General features: G+C 35.2%; 1 protein-coding gene across 2 annotated transcripts in view; it reads right to left on the bottom strand.

The window, feature by feature from the left end:
• The window catches only part of LOC142349779 (atlastin-1-like), a 64,637-nt gene that overhangs the window by 20,600 nt on the left and 21,984 nt on the right, over positions 1 to 22,053 (bottom strand). The window contains exon 1 of one of the 2 annotated variants that reach the window (XM_075401547.1): positions 19,737 to 19,805. The exons of the other annotated variant lie outside the window; for it this stretch is intronic. The gene's annotated coding sequence lies outside the window, so the exon portion shown is untranslated. Of the gene's footprint in view, positions 1 to 19,736; positions 19,806 to 22,053 lie in introns of those variants that run through there. 2 annotated transcript variants of the gene reach the window in all.

Genomic DNA, 22,053 nt, shown 5'->3' with positions numbered 1-22,053 from the left:
CAGGTCTATAATTTTCAATTTCATTCTTGTCGTTTTTCAAAGAGGGATCAATATTCCCTGCATTAAAGATGGAAACACGCCTGTTAACAAAACAAAACTTTCAGGACGTGTGTTGGAATGATATCATGGGGTGCAGTACAACAATATTTTTTCAACGTTAGGCGTAAATTCGAACAACTAACTTCTATAAAAGAAGAAAAATTGGATTTGCAAGTTGCCTCTTTCGAACGTTGCGTCACCAAATATCTGCAAGAGAATACTCACTTTTTCGCTGACGAATTAAGAAAATCTAGGTCAGGTACTTGGAATTTCATTCTTGGGTAACTTAAGAACTTGAATTCTCTTTTGGAACAATTCGTCAAAATCAAAAAACTTCAGCTTACCTGACATTTCCGTTGAACACGTTTGAAAAAAATGTTTTGTTTCACTTTCATTTTAACAGTTTCATCGCCCTAAAATCTTAAAACAAACCAAAACAAAGCATACAAAACGATCTTTGTGACTTGAATTCGATCCTTTCAGGACTGGCTATCAACGTCGAAATTGACTTATTTTCGCCCTACACCGAAACAACACCAGAAGTTCCCATTATCAAGATGCTTCATCTTCAAGAAATTTAATTTAGAAGGAACGAATCAAAAAGAGGTCTATCTAAAACCTGAGCTATAGGACTGGTTTTTGTGGTTTAAACTGAGCCCTATAATGAATCATTGAACTCAAAGTATTAGTCAACGGTTACTCAAGTTTTCTTCAGTAATCATTACATTTAACTTTTAATTAGAGCTCAACAAATTAGATAGTGACCATGCCGATGTACCAGAAATACACTACACGTTCGTTCGGGATAAAAAAATAAAAAATTCCTGTAAATACACCAACTGTTTTTATAGACCACTACTACAAGATTTACAACTCAGGGACAACCACTAAGGAAAAATAGTCACGATAAATCTTTCAATGCTGTTTCTTCGAGAAATTTGGTTAACAGGAATAAAATTTTATCACTCCGACATTTTTTTCGACTTCATAACGGGTCAATTGCAGTTCAAATAGCCCCTCTTAAAAACACGTCTGCCTCTGCATTCAAATGGCAAACGGGAGCTCAAATTAAGAGTGTGTCATAAATTTAAAAGCAGACAACTTCAGCCAGTAATTTATCGTATCTATCAATAGCAGTGCTTAGCTTGGAGACAAATCGGGCGTCACAATACTTTATGGGCCCTCATAAACAACTCAAAAACCTCTCCCAATAGGCAATATTGTGACAACACAAGCAAGTACAATAAGCTAACAAGACTAATACATACATTAGGTTATTACTCATTTAAGAAGGCGAAACCTCATAGCCTACTGCTAAAATTAATCTGGCTTCTCGAAATAATTGGTTCATGCTTCATAAAATCATTAGGAGGTCAAATAATCCACCTTCAGATTTGCCTTCTGAAAAAGAAAGAAAAAAAACTGATGAGAACACTTTCTCTCATCGAATTTTTAATTTAAGAACTTGCGGATCTAGATTATTCTTTAACAGCAACTCCTCTTTTAAAAAGTTGGTATTAACCGCGAGGTTTAGTCCAGTGAGATCAAATGAATACTCGAACAAACGAAGCTACGAACATGAAGTCAAATATAATGCATTTTCTCAAGTAGAAAAAAAAACCATTTTATCCAGTGAATAACCAAAATTGAGCCCAGAAGTATGGAGAATTCTCTCTATACTCACTTAGAAGTCAACATCGAGAAAACAAAACCAATTCATCCAAAAATGTGTTTCCATGCTATATAATCAAGATCATGTACAGAACCTCTGGATAGTTTCAATTCATCAACAGCTTTGTACTTGTCTTTTCTCCAAAATTCCAAAGAAACAGATTATTCACGATTGAAGTAATTCATGTCTGCCTTGAAGCTTATCAAAAGGTTGTTTATGAGCTGCATTCATGAGTCGACAATAAAACGCTGAAGAGCAAAACTAATTCCAGAATCTGTTATTAGTTTTGAAACAAAATTGAAAACGATTGGCTGTAGAATGAACACAATCAGCAGTTTTAATACAGCTTATAACAAATATTGAGTAAACAAATAGAACCTGTCAGCAATCAAAATTAATGAAGAGTCCGTTGGTAAAGAACCAAATTAACAAAAAAACTTTAAAAAACCAAATAGACAAAATTCAAAACTTCTCCAGAAGTTCACACAAAAAAATGGCGTCAATCTTAAATCAATCATTAGCCACCAATTTAAAAAATGTTAGTTCAGATATCCTCATTATTGATTTATGAAACTTCAATAAATGGGACAGATGGACAAGACAACAAAAATAACTGCAAAGAAAACTCAAAATTTGCCAGACAAAAAACTACTAGCTATCAATTGGAGACATTATAAGCTTCTCTTCTGCCACTACTGCAACCAATGGGGTCCTTCATTACTCAGACTGTAACAAATATACAGAAAAGAACAACTAAAGCCAAAAATCAGAAACAACGGAACAAAAGCACATAGGAGTCAGTATGAGCATGAAGCAGCTAGGAAATCATGTAAATGATATGCGTTCACGATTCAACAATACAATACTGAAGGGCAAAGGTAATTCGAAATCTGTTATTACTTTTGAAACAAAAAGGAAAACCATTAGATCTAGAATGAACAAAAAATTCCAATTGTGCCTGTTGAGGATACCAATTGCACTAATCAGCATTCAAAATAAAAGAAAAATCCATTTGTAAAGAACGAAATTAGGAAAATATATTGAAAAACGAAACAGACAAAAGATAATCCAAAATCTGTAATTGATTTCAAAACAAAATTGAAAACGATTGGCTGTAAAATGAACACAATCAGCAGGTTTAATTATGCCTATTGAGTATACCAATTGGACTTGTGATCAATCAAAATAGATGAGGAGTCCTTTGGTGAAGAACCAAATTCAAAAAAAAATATATTAAAAACCCAAATAGACAAAAATTAAAACTTCTCAAATGTTCACATATCAAAATGGCGTCAATATTAAATCAATCAGTAGCCACCAATTTAAAAAACCTTAGTTCAGATATCCTCATTATCGATTTATGAAACTTCAATAAATGAGACTGATGGACAACACAACAAAAATAACTGCAATTAAAACTCAAAATTTGTCAGACATAAAAACTACTAGCAATTATTTCGAGACATTTGTAAGCTTCTGTTATGCCACTACAGCAAACAATCAGATCTTTCATTACTGACGACTGTAGCAAACCTACAGAAAGATTGTCTAAAGCCGAATATCAAAATCCACGGAGCACAACCACAGGATTGAGTAAAAATCAGCTAGGATATCTTGTTAAAGAGATGCAATCATGAGTCGACAATACAATGCTTAAGTTTAAAACTTGTTCCGAAATCTGTAAATACATTGGAACAAAAATTGAAACCCATTCCTTGTAGAAAGAACACAATCAGAATTTTCAATTATGCCATGATTTTTGCTGATTTGTTTCGTTACAAATGGACTTGTCAGCAATGAAAATAAATGATAAGGCCATTTGAAAAGAACCAAATTAGCAAAAACCATCAAAAAACGAATAGACAAAATTCATAACTTCTCCGAATATTCACAAAAATTGGCGTCAATCTCGAATCAATTATTAGCCAGCAACTGAAAAATAAATCTACGTTCAGATAACATTATCGACTTTAATAAATTAGATTGAAGGGCAAGACAACGACAATAACTGCAAATCAAACTGAAAATTTGTCAGATAAAATAACTACTAGCAATCAATTCGAGATATTTATAAGCTTCTCTTATGTCACTACTGAAAGTTTTTAATTACTCAGACTGTAATAAACATACAGAAAAGAACACCTAAAGCCAAAAATCAGAAACCATGGAACACAAGCACATAGGAGTGAGTATGAGCACGAAGCAGCTAGGAAACCTGGTAATTGATATGCGTTCACGAGTCAACAATGCATTACTGAAGGTCAAAGGTATTCGAAATCGGTTATTACTTTTGAAAGAAATAGGCAAAAGATAATCCAAAACCTGTAATTGCTTTTGAAAGAAAACATGTAACCCATTCATTCTAGAATGAACAGAAACAGAAGTTTCAAAAATGGCCGTTGAGGTAAACAATTGCATTGCCAGCAATGAAAATAATTGATTAATTCATGTGAAAATAATGAAGTCAGCACAAAAGAATTGGAAAACGAAATAGACAAAACTCACAACTTCTCTAAATGTTCACATCATAAAATGGCATCAATCATTAGAGACCAATGGAAAATAAATCTTGTTATCTTGTTGATATCCTCATAATTGATTTATGGAACTTTGATTAATGGGACTAAAGGGCAAAACAAGAAAAATAAATACAAACAAAATTTAAATAACTATTATGTCGTATATAAAAACTATTAGCTATTAATTCGAGACATTTGTAATCTTCCCTATGCCGCTACTGCAACCGATGTGAATTTTCATTACTCAGACGGTAACAAATGTATACGGTAGCAAAATAATTTCAAATTAATCAAGACCTTCAACCATAGAATATACCTCTCAGTATCGGTCCTTAGTAATATTAAAAAATGAAAATTTACAAAATGTTAATGAAAACAGTCAGTGTCGAAGTCAACAAAATAGTTGCCTGTACACTAAAACAAAAAATAACATCTATATACGATTAAGGCAAATATCGCATTTGCTAGACTTTGGAGTTCATATTTTGTAATTAAACCTTTCATAGATTCTTAAAGAAGGACATATGTGTATACAAAAATTGGTTAAAACCAGTGAGGCCAGGCTTCTCCATTTCACTAGAAAAAACACTGAACAAAGTACAGAAGGAACAACAGATGTTAAATCAAATCTGCGATTTCAAATTTTGTAAGACAATTCTATCAAGTAAACAACTAATTTTAGGAAATACATGAAATCCAGAAATCAATAATTATCCTGTTTTCAAACTCATGTTCAAATAGTACAATCTCTCAAGAAACAAAATCATCATCATTCAGCTTGCTTGACCTCTCTTTCTTTTCCATCACACCATCAGCTGAATTTAGAAGTATAAGAGAGTGTAGAAGTTTAGAAAAATAACCCCCGCACTCACTTAAAAATCTACAATGAAAATGAAAACTCAGGTGGAGGTCACTCAAGCAATATAACCATTAGTCGTGAATCAGCTGTTTCCTTTTAGGTGTTGACACTTAGCAAAGGCGTGTTGAAGCAAAAAAAATTATCAAATCACTTAAACCCACATATTGCGCACATAAAAAAAACTGAAAAAATCCTGAATAAACTCCGAAACTCTTCTAGATATACCCTATTTTTGACTCATGAAGAAATTAAAAATGAGCTCGAAGGGTTATGCAACAAAACAACAACGGCCAGAACTCAAAATTCACATAGTGATACCACTCACAACTCTACAAAAATATATCGATGGGAAAACAATGACTGAACAGAGAAAAACCAGTTGAACAAATAGTTCCTCCCTCCCACAAGTAGGGTCGGAACAAAAATTGCTCCATGTAGACTAACTGCGAGTGCACAAAGTGCTCAGATTAAAGAGCACGCAACTTAGTTGATGAGCCAAAATAGCGAATAAGGGAAACTTATCACTTATCACAAATCAAATCGCGTGGTTAAAATATACCACTTGCAGCAGGGACAAGTGCAAATTTCATAATACCAGACAGATCTCTGTAGCGCCAGATTCTAGAATGCTATATACAGTACCAAATTTCAAAGCTCGCAAAGTTTGTCTCAAGCAAGATTACGTGACTCAGCTAACTTCAGTTCAAAATTCGGGTCTTTCCCATTATAGCTCCCCCATGAAATTATAGCCCCATTATGGTTTAATTATGGGGGATTATAGCCCCATTATGGGGGGCTATAGATTATCTGACCACTCAGCTGTGTGCGTGAGGTTACAGCTCGAACCGCTACGGAAACGCAAGAGGATCTGAAGCGCAAGAAGATCCAACGAGCAGGAGGATTCAAAGTGCAAGAGGATCCAAGAACCGCACCGAACTTTGTATAAGGGCAACTACAAATGATGGCAAATAACTCCAGAAATCTCATTGCTTTCCTATTCATCATTCCTAGTTTCCAGTTCCGTAGCTATCAAGCTCAATTTTTGCTCACACTCTATTTACAGTTAGGGAAGAACTATATATTCAGCTCACCGGTACATAATTCACGTAGACAGATATGAGCCGTATCATCAAAAACCCGTCAAGCGTGGAAGAAAGATATGCAATCTTTTTTGAAGATAGCTTTTTTGCAGATCTTCGGGGTTTTACACTTTTGTGAACACTAGACTATTTTTACCCAATGTCGTTCACCAATATAATATTGTTCATAAAATTACGCTATTATGATAAAATTATGACATATAAGGCTAAATATTACAGAATTATGTCCTCGTCTTAACTTTTTATCCGTCAGTAACAGTAGAAAAACTGTTTGGCACAACCCAATAATTATGATTTCACGCATTCTTATACTTTGTTCCAAAAGGGGCGACTTTTCTTAATCGTTCGTCAAATTCTTTTTCTCTTTACGCATCGCAGCGAAAAAAAGAGACATCATTTTGTAAACTTTAAAGGCTGCTATTCATTTTTACGAAAAACTACAAATTGAAACAAAGAAAGGTAAGCAAAGAAAAGAAAGAAGGAAAAGAAAGCGGCTAATAATTTAGTTGTGATAACATTTTGAAAAAAAAACAAGAATTTAAGAGAGTAAAGAATTAAGGCTTTTTTACAAACTTTATAGCTTCTTTCAGTCGGCTTCACAAAGTTGCTAAATTTTTAAAAACTTCATGTGGGTGATCATTATTCCGAAGAAATCAAAGCACAGAAATTTGAACAGTAGACAGAGCACAATAGACGCTAAAAGTTTACAAAGGAAAGTTTTCTAATTTCTTGCATTTTACATTGAACTCTCAAACTAAAATTTAAAAGCAAATAGTACCTTATAGTTGCCCGTAGTTTAATCCAGGTGAATAATTGTTGTACTCCTCAAGTACACGAAAACTAGAGGAAACACTTTTTATAGAGAACGACGATAAGACAAAGGAAAAAAGTAAAGATATGCTCACCTTTTTGCTGGTTTACATCGCTTCTTGAGAAAACTATTTTGTGTGCAAAGCATGGCCTCTGATTTGTAGACCACTGATTTAATTCAGGTAGTATTAAACAGTCTGTTTTTGTTTTGATTAAATAAAAAAACGATCAGAAACTTTTTTGGAAAAGAATTTTTTTCGCTGAGCCAAATCACGCTAAACCTTGCAAGCAGTCTATAGATTTTATGGGGTTCAAATGCACACTAAAACTTTTAAAATTTTTCTATAAAGGTCATCTAATTATATTAGATAAAAATATCCATTTGCGCAAAAAACAAAAAACATACATTTTTTTCTTTTTAAAGATATTTGAATATATAGACTTCAAATTCAATTTGATGCTTGCGTTAACCAGTTGGTCTTAAATTGGTTGACAATCACCTTGGTCTGCTGACGGATTTAACGGAAACTTGACTAGAGTCCCGTCAATGTTTTCAATTCAAATAATTAAAATGTTTCACTTAGAATTTTTTTTACTACTGCAAAATAAAACCACTTTCCAACACCATGACCTCGACTTAAGAGGTTTAATTTGACTGTTAGTTGAATTGACCATTGATGGAAACTTTCTAAAAAACATCCTAAAAAACTGAAAAAAGAAATAATTTACTATTTTTCAACACTGCTGTGCTCTTCTCAATTGATCTTTAGTTGACTTTTGAAGATACTTTCTCCAATTGATCAATAATTGATTGACATAAAAATCAACATACACCATAATCCACCAGTTTCCGTTAAATGATATACAAAAACGTCTGTTTTTCAGTGAGAAAAATATTGAATGAAAAACGCCATGAATAGTCTTCAATTTGTAACGTAAACACTGAAAGAAATAATCTATTTGGTTTGCTTTAAGTTGTACTCAATTCAAAAATCAAGACCAGTGTGCATCCATAAGTGCTTTTCCACAGAAATGGCGGATTCCCGGAATAAAAACATCCTCTTTTTTATAACCCTTTTTTAAGAAAATCTAAAGTCATACTACATACATCTTGCTCCAATGTATAAACCTTTTAGAAACCAACTCTCATAATTTAAATTACTTTTAATTGTAATCCGTGGGTTTCAAAAGAATGGTAAATAATTTACGACTTTTTTCTTTTTCTACCGCTAATATTTCAACCTGCTCTAAAATTCCTAGTGGTAGGAAACAAAACATTATTGTGGATGTAAGGATATATGATGAATGCAAGCACACTACGCTGCAGATCGGCTATAGAAGCCATAGACATAGAAAAAGAGCCAGGTATGCATTTTATGCGTTCCATTTTTTTCTCAATCTCAAATTAATCATCACATTTTGTCAGAATTTCCCTTTCATGAATTTCTATTTATTTGTTTTAGAAACCGATTCAGATTATATTATTTTGGTTCTTTCCTATGCCTATTTTCGAGTGTCATATTGGTAAGGTTGTTATGAGGTCGCACTACTTCAATCAGCTTTAAATTGATGGTCAAAAAACGAAGATGCCATTCAATTTCAATGGTTTACACTAGACTGTAAAGATTCTTTTTGTTGTTCCGACCCCTCTTGAGGGGGAAGGAACTATATACTCAGCTGGTTTTTTTTGTTCAGACAATTTTGGCCGATCGATATTTTCATCGTAGAGAAATGTGAGTGGTATCATTAAAAAGCTCGTCAAGCGTAGCATTCAAAATTAAAAAGATTTGTTTTAATTTCGCTTTTTTCGAGGAGTTATCGAGGTTTAAATTTTCATGTGAACAAAGGATATTTGGTTCACTTTTATTCACTTTTATCGTAATTTTTGCTCGAATTAACTTTCTTTCTAAAAAAATTTTAATTCAAATTTACATTTCACGCCACAAAATGCACCAAATTGGTGTTCCTAATAGATGAAATGCGATCATAAAGACTAGTTTATAGGAAGTTTACTATTAAAAAAATCGAATTCTATCTGAGAGCTGTTTTTTTTAGAATACTTTAAACATTTTTTTTATTTCACTAAGACAATACTCAGCTTTCATAGTTCCGTTAATGACAAACCTCATTTACGGTCCAATGAAGAGAAAATTAGCATTCAAGAACTTGCTCAAATTTTTTTGGCTTCGGCTGTGAGTGTTCGTAATTCTTACTGAAAATTTGATTTTCTTTTTGGAATTGTTCTGAACTTTTGAAGTCCTATGACAAAGACACATTGCCTAAAAGTGCAATATTCTTCCTAATGAGCCATAATTGAACCTATCTAGTGCTCTGATTTGACAGCTAATGGCTGTTTAGACATTGAAAATAAATTTTTTAAAAATTTTTTGAACGTCACTCTATCTTAAATTTAGTTTTGAGAAGCTAAGCCACTCTCAGTAATGACAAGACACCCTCTCTTTCTACTGCATCCAAAATTAACCTGGTTAGCGGTTTTATTTTCAATTATTGGTTTTATGAGTTTTCATATATTTTTAAAAATTTTTGGATAATTTTTTTCATAATTTTGCTTCCCTTTGAAATCTTATCACATTATACTAAAATTGATAGTACCCAATGGCTCAGAGAAGACGTCAAAATAATCATGGACAAAGTTTTCAGAGAAAGTTTATGGATTGAATGGCTTCGACACTTTGTATCGCACTTTACTACTGATTTTTTTTTAAAATTTTTGCCTGTATTTGTTATTGTTTTCGTAGTCATAGGACTTATTCTGATGTCTTATGGATAACTGGTGAACCGAAAACAGCATTTTCGTCCCATTGAGGCATAACTTAGCGTATTTATTGACTTCCATTGAAGGTCCTGAATTTAATGGCGTTGATACTATGGCTTTTTTCGTGATCTCCGTGGTTTCAAGTTAATTGTAAAGATTTTGTGGTTTCAAAATAATTGTTAATAATTGTTGATTTTTTTTCGTAATCTTATAAATAAAAGAAGAATCCTATTGCTCTGAATTTGAAATTATTTGAAAAAAACGTTTGTACTGAAAACTTTATTGGCTTTAATGGCTTCGACACTTTTCCCTGATTTTTTTAAAGTTTGTCGTTCTTTGTATTTTTCTTCTTTATGTAGTCGTAAATTGCCGAGAAGTCTCATAAGCTTCTAATTGAGAATTGAATGAATAATATTACTCTTTGTAGTCAGTTCGTTCTAGAATATTCTAGAATTTATGATATGATTCGTTTTCAAATTTTTTTATTTCAATTTTTGTTCTTCTTTTTTCATCAACTTGTAACTTGTTCTCATCAATGAGAGTAGCCATCCAATTCCTTGTAATTCAAAGATTAAAGTTCTTATTGATATTATGTCGTCACTGATGTTTTTTTTGGGACAATATGCGTTTTCGTAAACGTTTTGTGAGTGGTCAATATTTGTTTTACCACATTCGCGTAATATCAGAGCCCAATTATTTTCAGCTCAGGCCCAAGTGAAGTTAATTATTTGTTCAGTATAATTTTAGCTCAATTAGTATCGATAGCACTTGAAAAAAAATCAATATTCAGATAATAGCTCATGATTTTAATGGCTTCAATTAGTTTGTCTTTTCGCGGATTGTTTGTAACTTCTTAGTTTTTCTGCATCCTTAGTCCGTTTCTATGGCTTAGGTTAACCAGAGACAGGCCCTATCAGTTTCGTATTTACTTTTTAATCAATTTATCGTGAATTATTTTATTAAAAGATAAAGATTTTTAAGACGTTTGAAATTATTTGATTTCAAAAATGTTGATAGATTTTTGAATTTCGCCTGATTATTATTTTCTTTTTACTTGATACCTGGTCTCAATCAGGAAAAGTCCCATCTGCTGTATTTTTTAGATAAAGAAAAATTTGCGCAGTTAAGGTTTTATCTGATTGCAATTTGACGTTGTTTATTAGGTGCTTTTACATTTAGATATTGAGTTTCTTTCCTGTTAATTTTTTTAATTTTGCTTATTTTGTTTGTTTTTTTTCTTGTAGTCTTTCTATGGGCAGATCCAGTAAGCCGCTGTAATGAGGCACGGCATTATGTAACGCAATTAGTAGTTTGGTTGTGTAACGATTTTTTTAAACTCAAACATCTATTTTTGGTTATCTCGACAATTAAGTCAAAAATATAGATCAGCTCGGGTCGGAACATCATGTGCGAACGTTGTTTTACGTTGGTCATGTGCGAATGTGATTTACGTTGGTAACCTTGTGGAATTAATAAATTATTTCACAAAAACGCGAGAAAATTGCTGATGTTTGCTATGAAATCTCAAAGAAAGTCTTGTGATCGTGATCTTGTTTTCAATTTTTTGACCAACACAGCAATATAATTAAAAATTTTCTGTTCTCATAACATAAATTGCCACGATAAATACTAGTACTTGGAAACTAGTACAAGGTTCTTTACATATTGATCCACCAAATTTGAAAGCAATGAAAAAATCTGTTTGCCTAAGATTAGCTTCTTTGCTCTTTGAGCAAAATTTCGATGGGTTCAAAACAAAAGAGTACGCAAATTACCGCGCTTCATTTTACTACTCTCCAATTACGAATAAGTTATATCCTTTATTTAATTTTAAAACTAATTTATCCTTGAGCTAATTGACAGTTCGAAGTTATTCGCAGGTCAGCAATTTTACAGAAAAAAACACCATTGAATAAAATTGCTTGTGTAATAGTATGTCTATTGAAGTTTTCGGACGCTAGTTCAAGCTGCGTGTTTTCATAATTCTTTTCTATAACGATCATTTCCATTGTTGTGATAGAAAACGGAACATAACGTATTCGAACAGAAAACTATTGAAATTTTTACAAAAATTGTGTAATTTCAAGTTTCTTCAGCAGACAAAATCAATTGAATGTGTAACCAGGAACGGACGCCTTCTGAAATACTTAGTGACAAAAGGATTCCGTTAATTTTAAAAAAGCCAGTTGCTCCATTCCCGCGAGGCTGTAAAACTCTAATTGTTTATAGGTCTGCGAATCTATTTCGAATGGTCTCTTAAGAGCGCCACTTGAAGTGGCACAATAATGCATAGAAAAATAAACATGTTCGATTAGAAGAGACTTCATTGTTTGCTAAAACTAAAGGAAGACAAAACTACTCTCATCTTGGACTGTTCATTGATTTTCGGACTGTCTCAAACCTTTTTCTCTTCAAATTCAAACCATTGTTCTCAATTGTAAATGTCAGTTTTCCTTAAACAGAAATCGGCTGGGAAAACGCTTAAGTCGAATACCCCTCCCCCTATTCCTAGGTATCCAGTCTGTTCGCACCCCACCCCAAAAATGTCCTTTTTGGTATTTAAGAGACACTTTTTTAAAAGGACGGATACGAACAGGAGAGATCTCAGAGGATAAAAACAGAAAAGAACCCAAATTTTTGCGATTATAATATCATTCCATTAAATAAGAACGTGTCTCATTCTTCAAAATCTGACGAACTTTCCAGGGTTACTAAGCTTGAATGTATACAACGCTCGTTTTAATGAGCACTGTAATTTTCCATATAAATACTTATGAAATATTTAGCAACAATATTTTGCCATAAACCTGCTTAATAAATAATTTTTGCTCTATTTATTAAATTTTTTTTTCAACAAAAAAATCATAAATTTAAGGTGTGCTTGGTTGGGGAAATCATGGTTTAAATCATTTCTAAGTTCAGTCAATTCTCAGAAAGTTTTCTTGCGATCAACCTTGTGCCCACAAATCACCATGGCGCCCACGCAATTGAGTATTTGGCTTTTATTTGTTCCCAGAAACCCTCACAATCGGGTCTTCAAAATTTCATCAAAATCAACCCACACAATCGGGTTGAACAGAAGAAATGAGCATTGTCCCCACTCATTGGGTGACAAACAAGTTCGCGCACAGCAATAACTGGGCAACTAAAATTGGGTGAGTCAATACTGTAAATTAACTATTGTGGGGCTGAAGGTGTTGTCGCAGGAATGAGCCTCATAACAGGGGATCTCTGGCGATCAGCATTGTGGCTGAACCTCTCATTAGAGTCACTGAGACTCCTTGAGATAATCGATTGTAGGCAACTGATAAACCAGCTGGTTGAAAGTTTCGGTTATCGGCAAGCAAGGCTATACGTTTCAAAGTTTTTCGGACCAAATCTGAGAAGCCCCCGAAAGATTCAAACGCGAGTGGTACAAACTGGATACCTATTTCGGCACATTTTTGGGCATATTGTTCATATTTCCTATCTTCAGCATTTGTCAGAGCAAAACCACACCTCCTCGCCGCATCTGAAATTAGACTGGGCTGCAGTGGGGAAGTTATGGTTACGTCTAACGCAGATGGTTGTCCCGCTGACCAGCTGGGCAAGTATATGTCTCCTGGCCTTGAGTTATTATCTGGAATCAAATTTCTCTGTTCGCAGACGGGTGATAAGTTTGCGGTCGAGCAAGCAGCAAATATTCTATCCCTCACTCTATCGTGCCGCGATATCATATCCCCCCGACCATGACAGCTTAAAGCGTGATCACCCAGCTTGTCCAGTCTGCCGTTTTGACAGTAAGGGCACTTTCGTTCCTCAATGTATAACGGAACACCAATCCGATACTTCAATGCGGCTCTGAATTCATTTGGCTGAATGTGAAGGCCCAGACTAGGGATTGGAGGTGCGGAAAGCCAGGCACCAGATTGAGGCAACGTTAGTGAAAGCAAACGAGCTTTCTCCCGATTTGAAGTCTGATTACCAAGAAGGTCAGACAAAGCAGCATCGTCAAGTGCCTCCTGAATCTTGTGTTGCGTATATTGGCTAATTTCTAGATTCTTCAGTTCTTCCACTGTTTCTTTGAAAATTTGATTGTTTGTAATTTTCTCACCGGTTATTTGTTCCACTAAAGCGTCTGCCTGCGATACTGACCCAACAAACGCCGCTTTCAATTGGTCAATTGCTTGTCTAATTCCAACGCCAGTTTTGCTTATTGGTAGACAAGCCTGCTTCCAAGCGTTGTCACTTATAAGGGCGCCTAACATATTCTCAAATGTTGTTCTCTGAAGCTTGTCAAAATCCTGCAAAATAACAGAGGATTCGTCAGATGGAGTGTTACATCGCAGGGAATATACCATCTTTGGGGCACCAAGACAGCTTCGAAGAATTCCAAGCGCACAATGTGGGTCGTCTAGGTACGCCAAGTTGTCGAGCAGTTTTTCTATTTTGTTGACTCTTTTTCTCAAAGATGCAGCAACAAAACTGGGATTGCCGATGGCAGCGCCCAAGATCTCAAGTCCTTCTTTGCTATTTCTTTTTACTCTGTTATCTATAGCGTTCAGATCAACGGGTGACCAGAGCTCACATTTTTCTATTCTGAGCTCTAAGCCGAATCCTTCACCCAAATTTGTCAACAAATTCAATGCTGTGCAAAGTTGTTGGTGGGTACCAGCAAGGATGCCATCATCCAAATACCAATTATGCTGTACTAGATTTGGTAATTTTGTTTCAATTTCTTTAATGATTGGCCACAGAGCTAGTGAAAACAAAAGCGGCCCCAAAGGATCCCCTTGTTGAACTCCCGATTGGCTACTTAAGTATGTGTTGTTAAAATGCAAATGACTGTGTTGTGAGTAGCAAAAAGTCGCAAAAGGGGCAACACTAGGTAAGAATTTTGCGACTGCTTCCAAAACCTTGCTTCTTTTTACCGAATTGAAGGCATTTTTGAAATCAATCTGCAATATTCCGGAATCTTTTGACCTTTGCAGTTTTTCAAAGGAAACTCTTGTTGCATGTACTATGCCCTCAGCACCACCCTTGACTGCTACCCCCAATTGTTTTGTGTTAAAAAGATCAGCAGCATCTGAATTTGCTTCACGAGCTATGCATTTAGCAATAAGACGTCGAATGACTTCCCCAACAGCGATAGGACGGACCCCACCTTTCAATTTTTTCAATGCAGTTATTGTTGCACTACATAGTATAGGAGCAACGAATTCGGGAAGCTGACCTCTGCTAGCTAAGTTGACAAATTTTGTTAAACTAGTGATTGCTCGCTTTGATTGATCAGGGGCACCGCAGTTTACTGCATGCAGCAGATGCTCGGGATACATTTTCGACGGCCCAGCTGCAGTAAATTTGGAGAACGACTCGATTTGGAAGAATACTGATGCCTCGTCAAATTGATATGCGTTCGTGTTAGCATCTTGATCAAATTGGTGGTCAGGTTGCTCTTCCTTAGGGTGGAGCTTTTTAAGTTCATTCAACGTTGCAGCATTGTCAGGTGCGACGCCGTCAGAAGACAGAACTTTCGCTGCCCTCCCAAACTGCCCCTGCAGACAAAGAGATTTCGCGCGGCTTGCTAAGGCGTCTATTGACTCATTGCTAGTTTTATTTGACTGCTTCATTGAGGCCGCCTCGTACCACAGTGCAGCATAATCACCTGATTTCCATCGCTCAAGTCTGCTCAACAACTGTTTCTCTTGCTGCTGCTTGTGTTTCTTGCCCCCACGATTAGACGGGCGTAGAACACATTTGCTAATTGCAAAGAGTTTTTTCCAATTTTCTATCGATTGCGCGTTTGAAATGCAAGCATCGATAACGGATGTTAGTAATTCTGACCATCTCACCCGAAACTTTACAGGAATGAACCTTAGGGTAGGGATGTGCTTACTGCTGATGGTTTCGAGATCTGGGAGTTCATTTAGATTTATATCTGTTGTAGCTAGATTTGGTGAACTCGCGGATTGCACAATCTCGTCTATTCGCTTCGCTAAATCGCGTGGTATCTTTTTCACTTTAGACAGTAAAGGCGTAAATTGCGAGTAGGCCCATATTGATTTGGAGCACACCATCTCATCGAAGTTCGGTCCCCACTGGTCATATCTAATTTTAGTTTTTCCAAGATGATGTTCGATAACAGATATCTGGTACAGTTTATCCTTTTTGTCGGGGTAGAAAAGTGTTGTTTTGGGGGGCACTTGAAAGCGGGAAGCGTTGTCATCAATTATTAAATTATTCATTTGCTGAGTCAGTCCCGAAGATATATTGCATTGTTTTGCCCCCTGACTAAGCTCTGTAGTATTGTTAGTCTCAGCTAACAAAACCTTCTTGCTTTCTCTAGTTTTCATAATTGTTAACATTGAATGCGCAATTGCCTATCAAGTTTTTTTTATCCCACCAGATAAAAAAAACAAGGGCGGGGGTCGTTTTGGTTAGATCTCACCGGTTTGAGGTCCACACAAGCTGCTGAAGAACCACTACATAATTGATTTGCTCACGTGCACATTGCTTCTGATATGATAACAGCCAAAAAAAAGTTGGTGGGGGATCAATCTAGGGTGCTCAAGATTCGGTGTAAAATTTGTTTCTATTTTCGTCTTGCTTGTTGAAATCAAGAGAGCAACTTGAACGCACGTGGAATTCTACATTTTTCTACAATAAAGTTACTTTTTCTATTGTCAGCACATATTGACATGTACATAAAAGAATTCAATTAGTAAATTAAACTTAATTGGCACAAGTGGTGAGAGCATCGTTGCTCATTTATCTGATAATGACTTGACCTGCGTCCTTATCTAAACGGTTCCAGTTAATTCACAATACAAGTTCATTACAGTAACCTTTCCGTTATAGCCACCCCCTAATGCCAGCTAAAACACTGTTTATTACAAAAGTGAGGAAGGTAAAGGGATAACAAATATTGAGCTCAATATTCCAACTGTTCTTTTTTCTTTAAACCCATCATGATTATCATTCAATTATTATAGATTTTTGTGTTCCTAATCAAACAGTTATTGGATGTTCTATACATTCCATGCGGCTGAAAACAGATCAACTGATGATCTAATGGTGTGCTCGCTTCTTCTGTTCAACTTCAATGTACATATTTTTGTTCTCAATAAATGGACTTCTTTTGCATTACTTGATGAACAATTACATAAATGAACATAAATCTTTTCCATTACATAAATGAACAATTTATGATTGTTATCATTCGACGAATAAAAAAAAATCAGGAAAAATGTTGACGGGAGAAGAAACACAGCCGCGAGGGCTGATTGAGCTGAAAGAGTCAACAAGACTAAGAGCAGGCCAATTGTGACAGAAGCAATAAAAACATTTCGACATTTTGAGGGACAATCCAATAGAGTGGAGCTTGATGCGCAAGGATAGCCAGGCAGGTATTTAGTACATTAACCCTTACTTCAAATCGGCCTCAGGTGTTTGCAAGAATTGTGGGCTAATTAAGAGCACATAGTGTACTTGAATTGAGTGTGGGATAGAGAGTGGGAGGAATAGTTCATCATATCCTGGAGGGCATCACGGCCAAGTTCCTTTTTTGGGAACGTACTGCTGTCTTAGAGGAAAAATCTATTCTCAATTCAAAATAATCAGAACAATAAAAACAAATTAGTCTTTATACTGGTCCGTGCTAGCACAAATCTTCTTGGTAACGAATAACTCAAACAATGAAAAGCTTGTAAAATTGACAAAAAAGAAGCTTCAAAAACAAACAAGATGCTTCCAATTCTTGATTAGAGCGAGATAACTCTATACGACAAGATAAAAAACAATCTAACGAGACTTCGAAGAATTGCTTCAGAATCGGCTTCAAGATTTCGTTCAAATAATACGCCAACTTACTATCCCATAACGCATTTACAGCTTTTAGGGACATCGCGCCGCTGAACACGGTAAAATCTTGAAATGAATCTTAGTAATTTCTCTAAATAGAAACGCAAGTAATCGTATTAGAAAACTATGTCTCTCCAAATAGTATTCAAAAAAAAAGACGACAAATATGCATGATCACACAGGCATGCGCACCTTGGCTCTCTCAGAGCTGGTTTCACCTTTCCACTAACAATTTAATATCAAGTAAAATGTCAAGAAAAATATCTCTATGTAGGTATCACCTCGAGCCACTGTTAATGGTATTCATGCAAAAAAAAATCAGTAAAGTGTAGCTGATAATCAATACCATGAAGTACTTTTTTTCTGGAATTAACACTTTCCGACAAACTTAATCCAATTATTCACAACATTTAGATGACACCGCTTGTGTAGCAGCAAATGATTCATAAAACTGGGGTCTTGATGAAACTTTTAATCTTTCCGAGTTTCAGTGAATGATTTTCAAGCATAGTATACGAGAAGAAAGATTGCTTAATTTTGGCATGCTTGTTGGTTTCATGTGATCAAAATAAGTTCAAAGTTGTTTATAATTCCTTTCACTTTAAAATACCACTAAAACCAGGTGTGCTTTCAAGTATCAAAACTCATTGTACACTCTACTGTAGCTACCTGTACGATCTACTGCAGAAGACCGATTCCAGGTAGCCTATTGTCAGGAAGACCATGGACTATATTTGTTGGGAGAAATTGATGACGATTGCAATCAGTTTTAACTGGATGAGAAGTTTTAACGAGAAGGGCAGAGTGACATTCGATGAATGTCAAGCATGCTAAACTAGAGGAAAGATTGCTTACTTTTGGTATGTTTGTTTGTCTTCGAAATTGTTTACGATCACCTTTATTGTAAGACGTCACGAAAACCAGGTTTGATATTAAGTATCCAAATTCTTCCTAAATTTTATTTTACTTTGCAATTCCAGAACCATCCTAGTACAAGCAAAATTAGCCGAGTGAGACAAGAAATTTAACAATTTCCAATACATTATATATTGTAATGAACAAAAAAAATCGAAGAACAATATATACAAAACGAACCTATAATATACCTCCAACCTATACATAAAGCCAATTTTTTTTTACAATTCAAAGAAGTTTTACAATTTGAGTTGTTTTAGGGCGCTGTCTTTTTTTTAAGATCTGTTCACACATTTTCATGATTTTTGAAGTCAAATTGGAGTAGTGATTTTGGTCACGCCGAAACAGCAAAAGAAGCGAAAAGCCATTGGTTTTGCGGCGTGAAATGTTTTCACTAAAATTTTATAGTAGAATGTGAATAGGGTGTTTGAACAAAATTTTGCTTTCTTGCTAGTGATTTTTTGTTCACATGCGGCAATTTCACTTTGATTTTTACTGTTTATTCGATTTTTTGGATCTGATTTTTTTCTAAGTGGTTTTCCCAAACCATTCATAGTTCATTCTAGGCCTAGTTTTTTTGTTTGAACCCATATTCCATTTTTCGCTAGTGGTTTTTGTTCACATGTGGCATTTTGGCATTGATTTTTGTGTTTTTAATTGTTTTTGATCTGATTTTTTTTAGAAATGGTTTTTCCAATTCACTCATAGTCCGTTCTAGGTTTTTGTTTAGTCAATAAAAATTCATTTAATTGTACGTCAGGACTTGTCATGCTATGTTTTTTATAGTTTGACTTCTAATGACAAATCGGAATAAGACGAATTCTAATTGCAGCTCTATGTGTTTTTTGTATTATTTGTAGGTTTTTGAAAATTCTTGGATTGTAAGTAGGTTTATATATTTTTTATCCAGTGGGTTTATTGATGGTCAAAAAGGAACAAAAATTTTCTTAACTTATTTCAATTTAAAGTTTAAATCCGGGTCTCCGTTGACTCTAAATTAGCTCTACCTACCTCTTCTGAACTAACGTTAACGCTTCAACTCAAACGAAAATTTTGAGAGAATTAGTATGTGTCGGAGCAAAATTTACCCGTTTGGAAATAAGCTCCACGGTTGAAAGGAAAATTAATTTTAATTCGATTTTTAATGGTTCCAGGTCAAATGAAGCCTTGCTCATCCAGCGCAGGATGATGTCTTACCTCTACTTACCTTTTTGGTCTCTTGGATGTCTTAGCCAGGGTAACTCAGGCAACATCAGCATGATACATTCATTGGCATCTGAAAATATATTAGATGTCAACAACAAAGCATTACTACTATACTTTATTTCAATAAAAAAGGTCACTCACTGGAAAAAATGAGGATTTTTTTCCAATTAACATTATGAAAATCATCCACTCGTTTAACAGTATGACCAATGTGCATAGAGATTGATGCTAGTAAATTGATGCATTTTTCCACCAAAACACAGTCCATCAATTAAGTTGTACTATTTAAAAAGTCAGTCAGTTTGCAAGTGTTGCTACAATATAAAATGAATTTTCGAGTGAATCCCAATTATATTATAAATATTTTTTTCTAGTACAATTTATTCTATCATTATCACTCATCCAGGGCCACTTGAAAGTTATCACAGCTAATTTTTTTTGCAATGATAGAATATGGAGCAGCAAAACTCCCAAACGGACAACATGTGTATTGTGAGCCCAAATAGGCAGAATTTGAGCAGGGAGTAGTAGAAGGCTTAGTCCATATATCTATGGGCATAAGATATGCAAATTTAATATGTGGGTGGTGACAATTTAGGGTTAAGATTTCACGCAGCGGTCTTCCAAAGGGCGGAGAAAGGAGGGACATAGTGTAGACACTAAAAAGTGTAGAGATATATAGAAATGAAAACGAGGGGATATCTAAGTAGGAATGGGGGTGGGGGGATAGGGTAGGATAAAGTATGGTAAGATAGGCTAGGCTAAAGATGATAAGGGTATGTGGGGTATAGAGCGTATGGTGGTGGCGGTGGTGGGCTACTAAGCACAGAGGCACTTTGGTAATGGTGGTGGTCTTGGTGGGGGTACGTAATGTTGGCATGATGAAAATAGAGACGGCGAGGGTGGTCTCCGAGGGTATAGTGGGGTAATAGGAGGGAGAGAGGGGGAAGGGAGGAAACGGGATGAGAGGGAGGGCGGAAATGGGGGTTGGGTTGGTGAGAGAGAAGGAAACTAGGAAAGACGGAACGGGAGAACGGGATGAGGAGAGAGAAAGAAGGAGAAATAGAGAATGGGTGAAAGAGAGAGAAAGTTTAATTAGTCAAATGTCTTTGCACAGGAAGCCACACTCTAGAGGTATTCTCATCTATCTCATCTCCTCATTTTTTCCCTCATCACAACCCCACAACCCCCAAACACACCTATTCACCACTTTGGACTTCAATAATCTTATTACTTCAGCAAATCAAAAACATTTTAGATAATGTTTAAAAAGTAGATTTAGCAGATCAAAATTGCTAAAACTTAGGTGGCGTACATCAATGATTCCAATCGAAAATTATCGATACCTCTACCAAGTAAACTGTCCATGTCAGTGTCGCATAAATGGGCAACTTTTAAAAAGTAATCTGTAAGTGAGCTTAAACTTAGGAACGCATTTCATTGGCATTAAGGAAAAGAATTAAACAGAAGAGGCGAGGCGCAACTGCGTTTGATCATGACACAATCTCGGTGCTACCAATAACCCCACGAGAGTGGTCCAATTTATAAAGTAACATTCCTCAATCATAAAATTTTGTGGTACTCAACTTTACATGCAAAATATAAATCAAAATCACAAAATATTCAGTATTTTTGCATTTGAAGCACTACTAAAGCGTAAATAATTAATTGGTCAAAAGATAGACGGTGCCAAACCTGCCTAGCTCTCATTTCACATATGCACAGATGTAAAATCTATGCCAAAGTAGAAGAGCAGCTCTCGGTTGTTCAATTAATACAGTTTCAAACACAGCAAAATTTTATTATATTAAAAAAAATCAATCAAGCCTCTAAAGTCTCCCATCATAAAGAATAGAAATATCAATTTCAGTTTTTTCAACGTTCTAAGCTAAAATCTGCAACATTCTAGGCTAAAATCTGCTTCTGTCACATAATTGATAATATAGCTGGCAAATTGCCAGAAAATAGCCGCAATATCTTCGTAGATCTTCAGCCTCAAAAAGATAGTTAAAGAAACAGACTAAACAGAAACTTCTTTTTATTAAATGCTGGGATGTCATATTTTGATTAAGAATCTGTTTATCTAATTGCTGCTTCTATGAGCTGCCCTCAAATATCCTTCAACAAGAGTGACACGCTTCAATTGACTTCATCTCTTTGAATTAAAGTAATGAAGAACTCAATTTCTGAGTGATCAAGTCATTTTTGAGAGTGAGGTAAACCACGTCAGAGCAGAAATTAATGGCACAAATGGACAAAAACTCTCTCCGCACGCAATTCAGTTGAAAATGCATGAACGAATGAACAAAAAGCAGATT

This window comes from Convolutriloba macropyga, chromosome 11 (genome assembly GCF_964194025.1).
Source record: "Convolutriloba macropyga chromosome 11, txConMacr16.3, whole genome shotgun sequence".
Classification (NCBI taxonomy): Eukaryota; Metazoa; Xenacoelomorpha; order Acoela; family Convolutidae; genus Convolutriloba; species Convolutriloba macropyga.
Note: the sequence above shows the minus strand (reverse complement) of the source record. Positions and strands in the feature narration are given on the sequence as shown.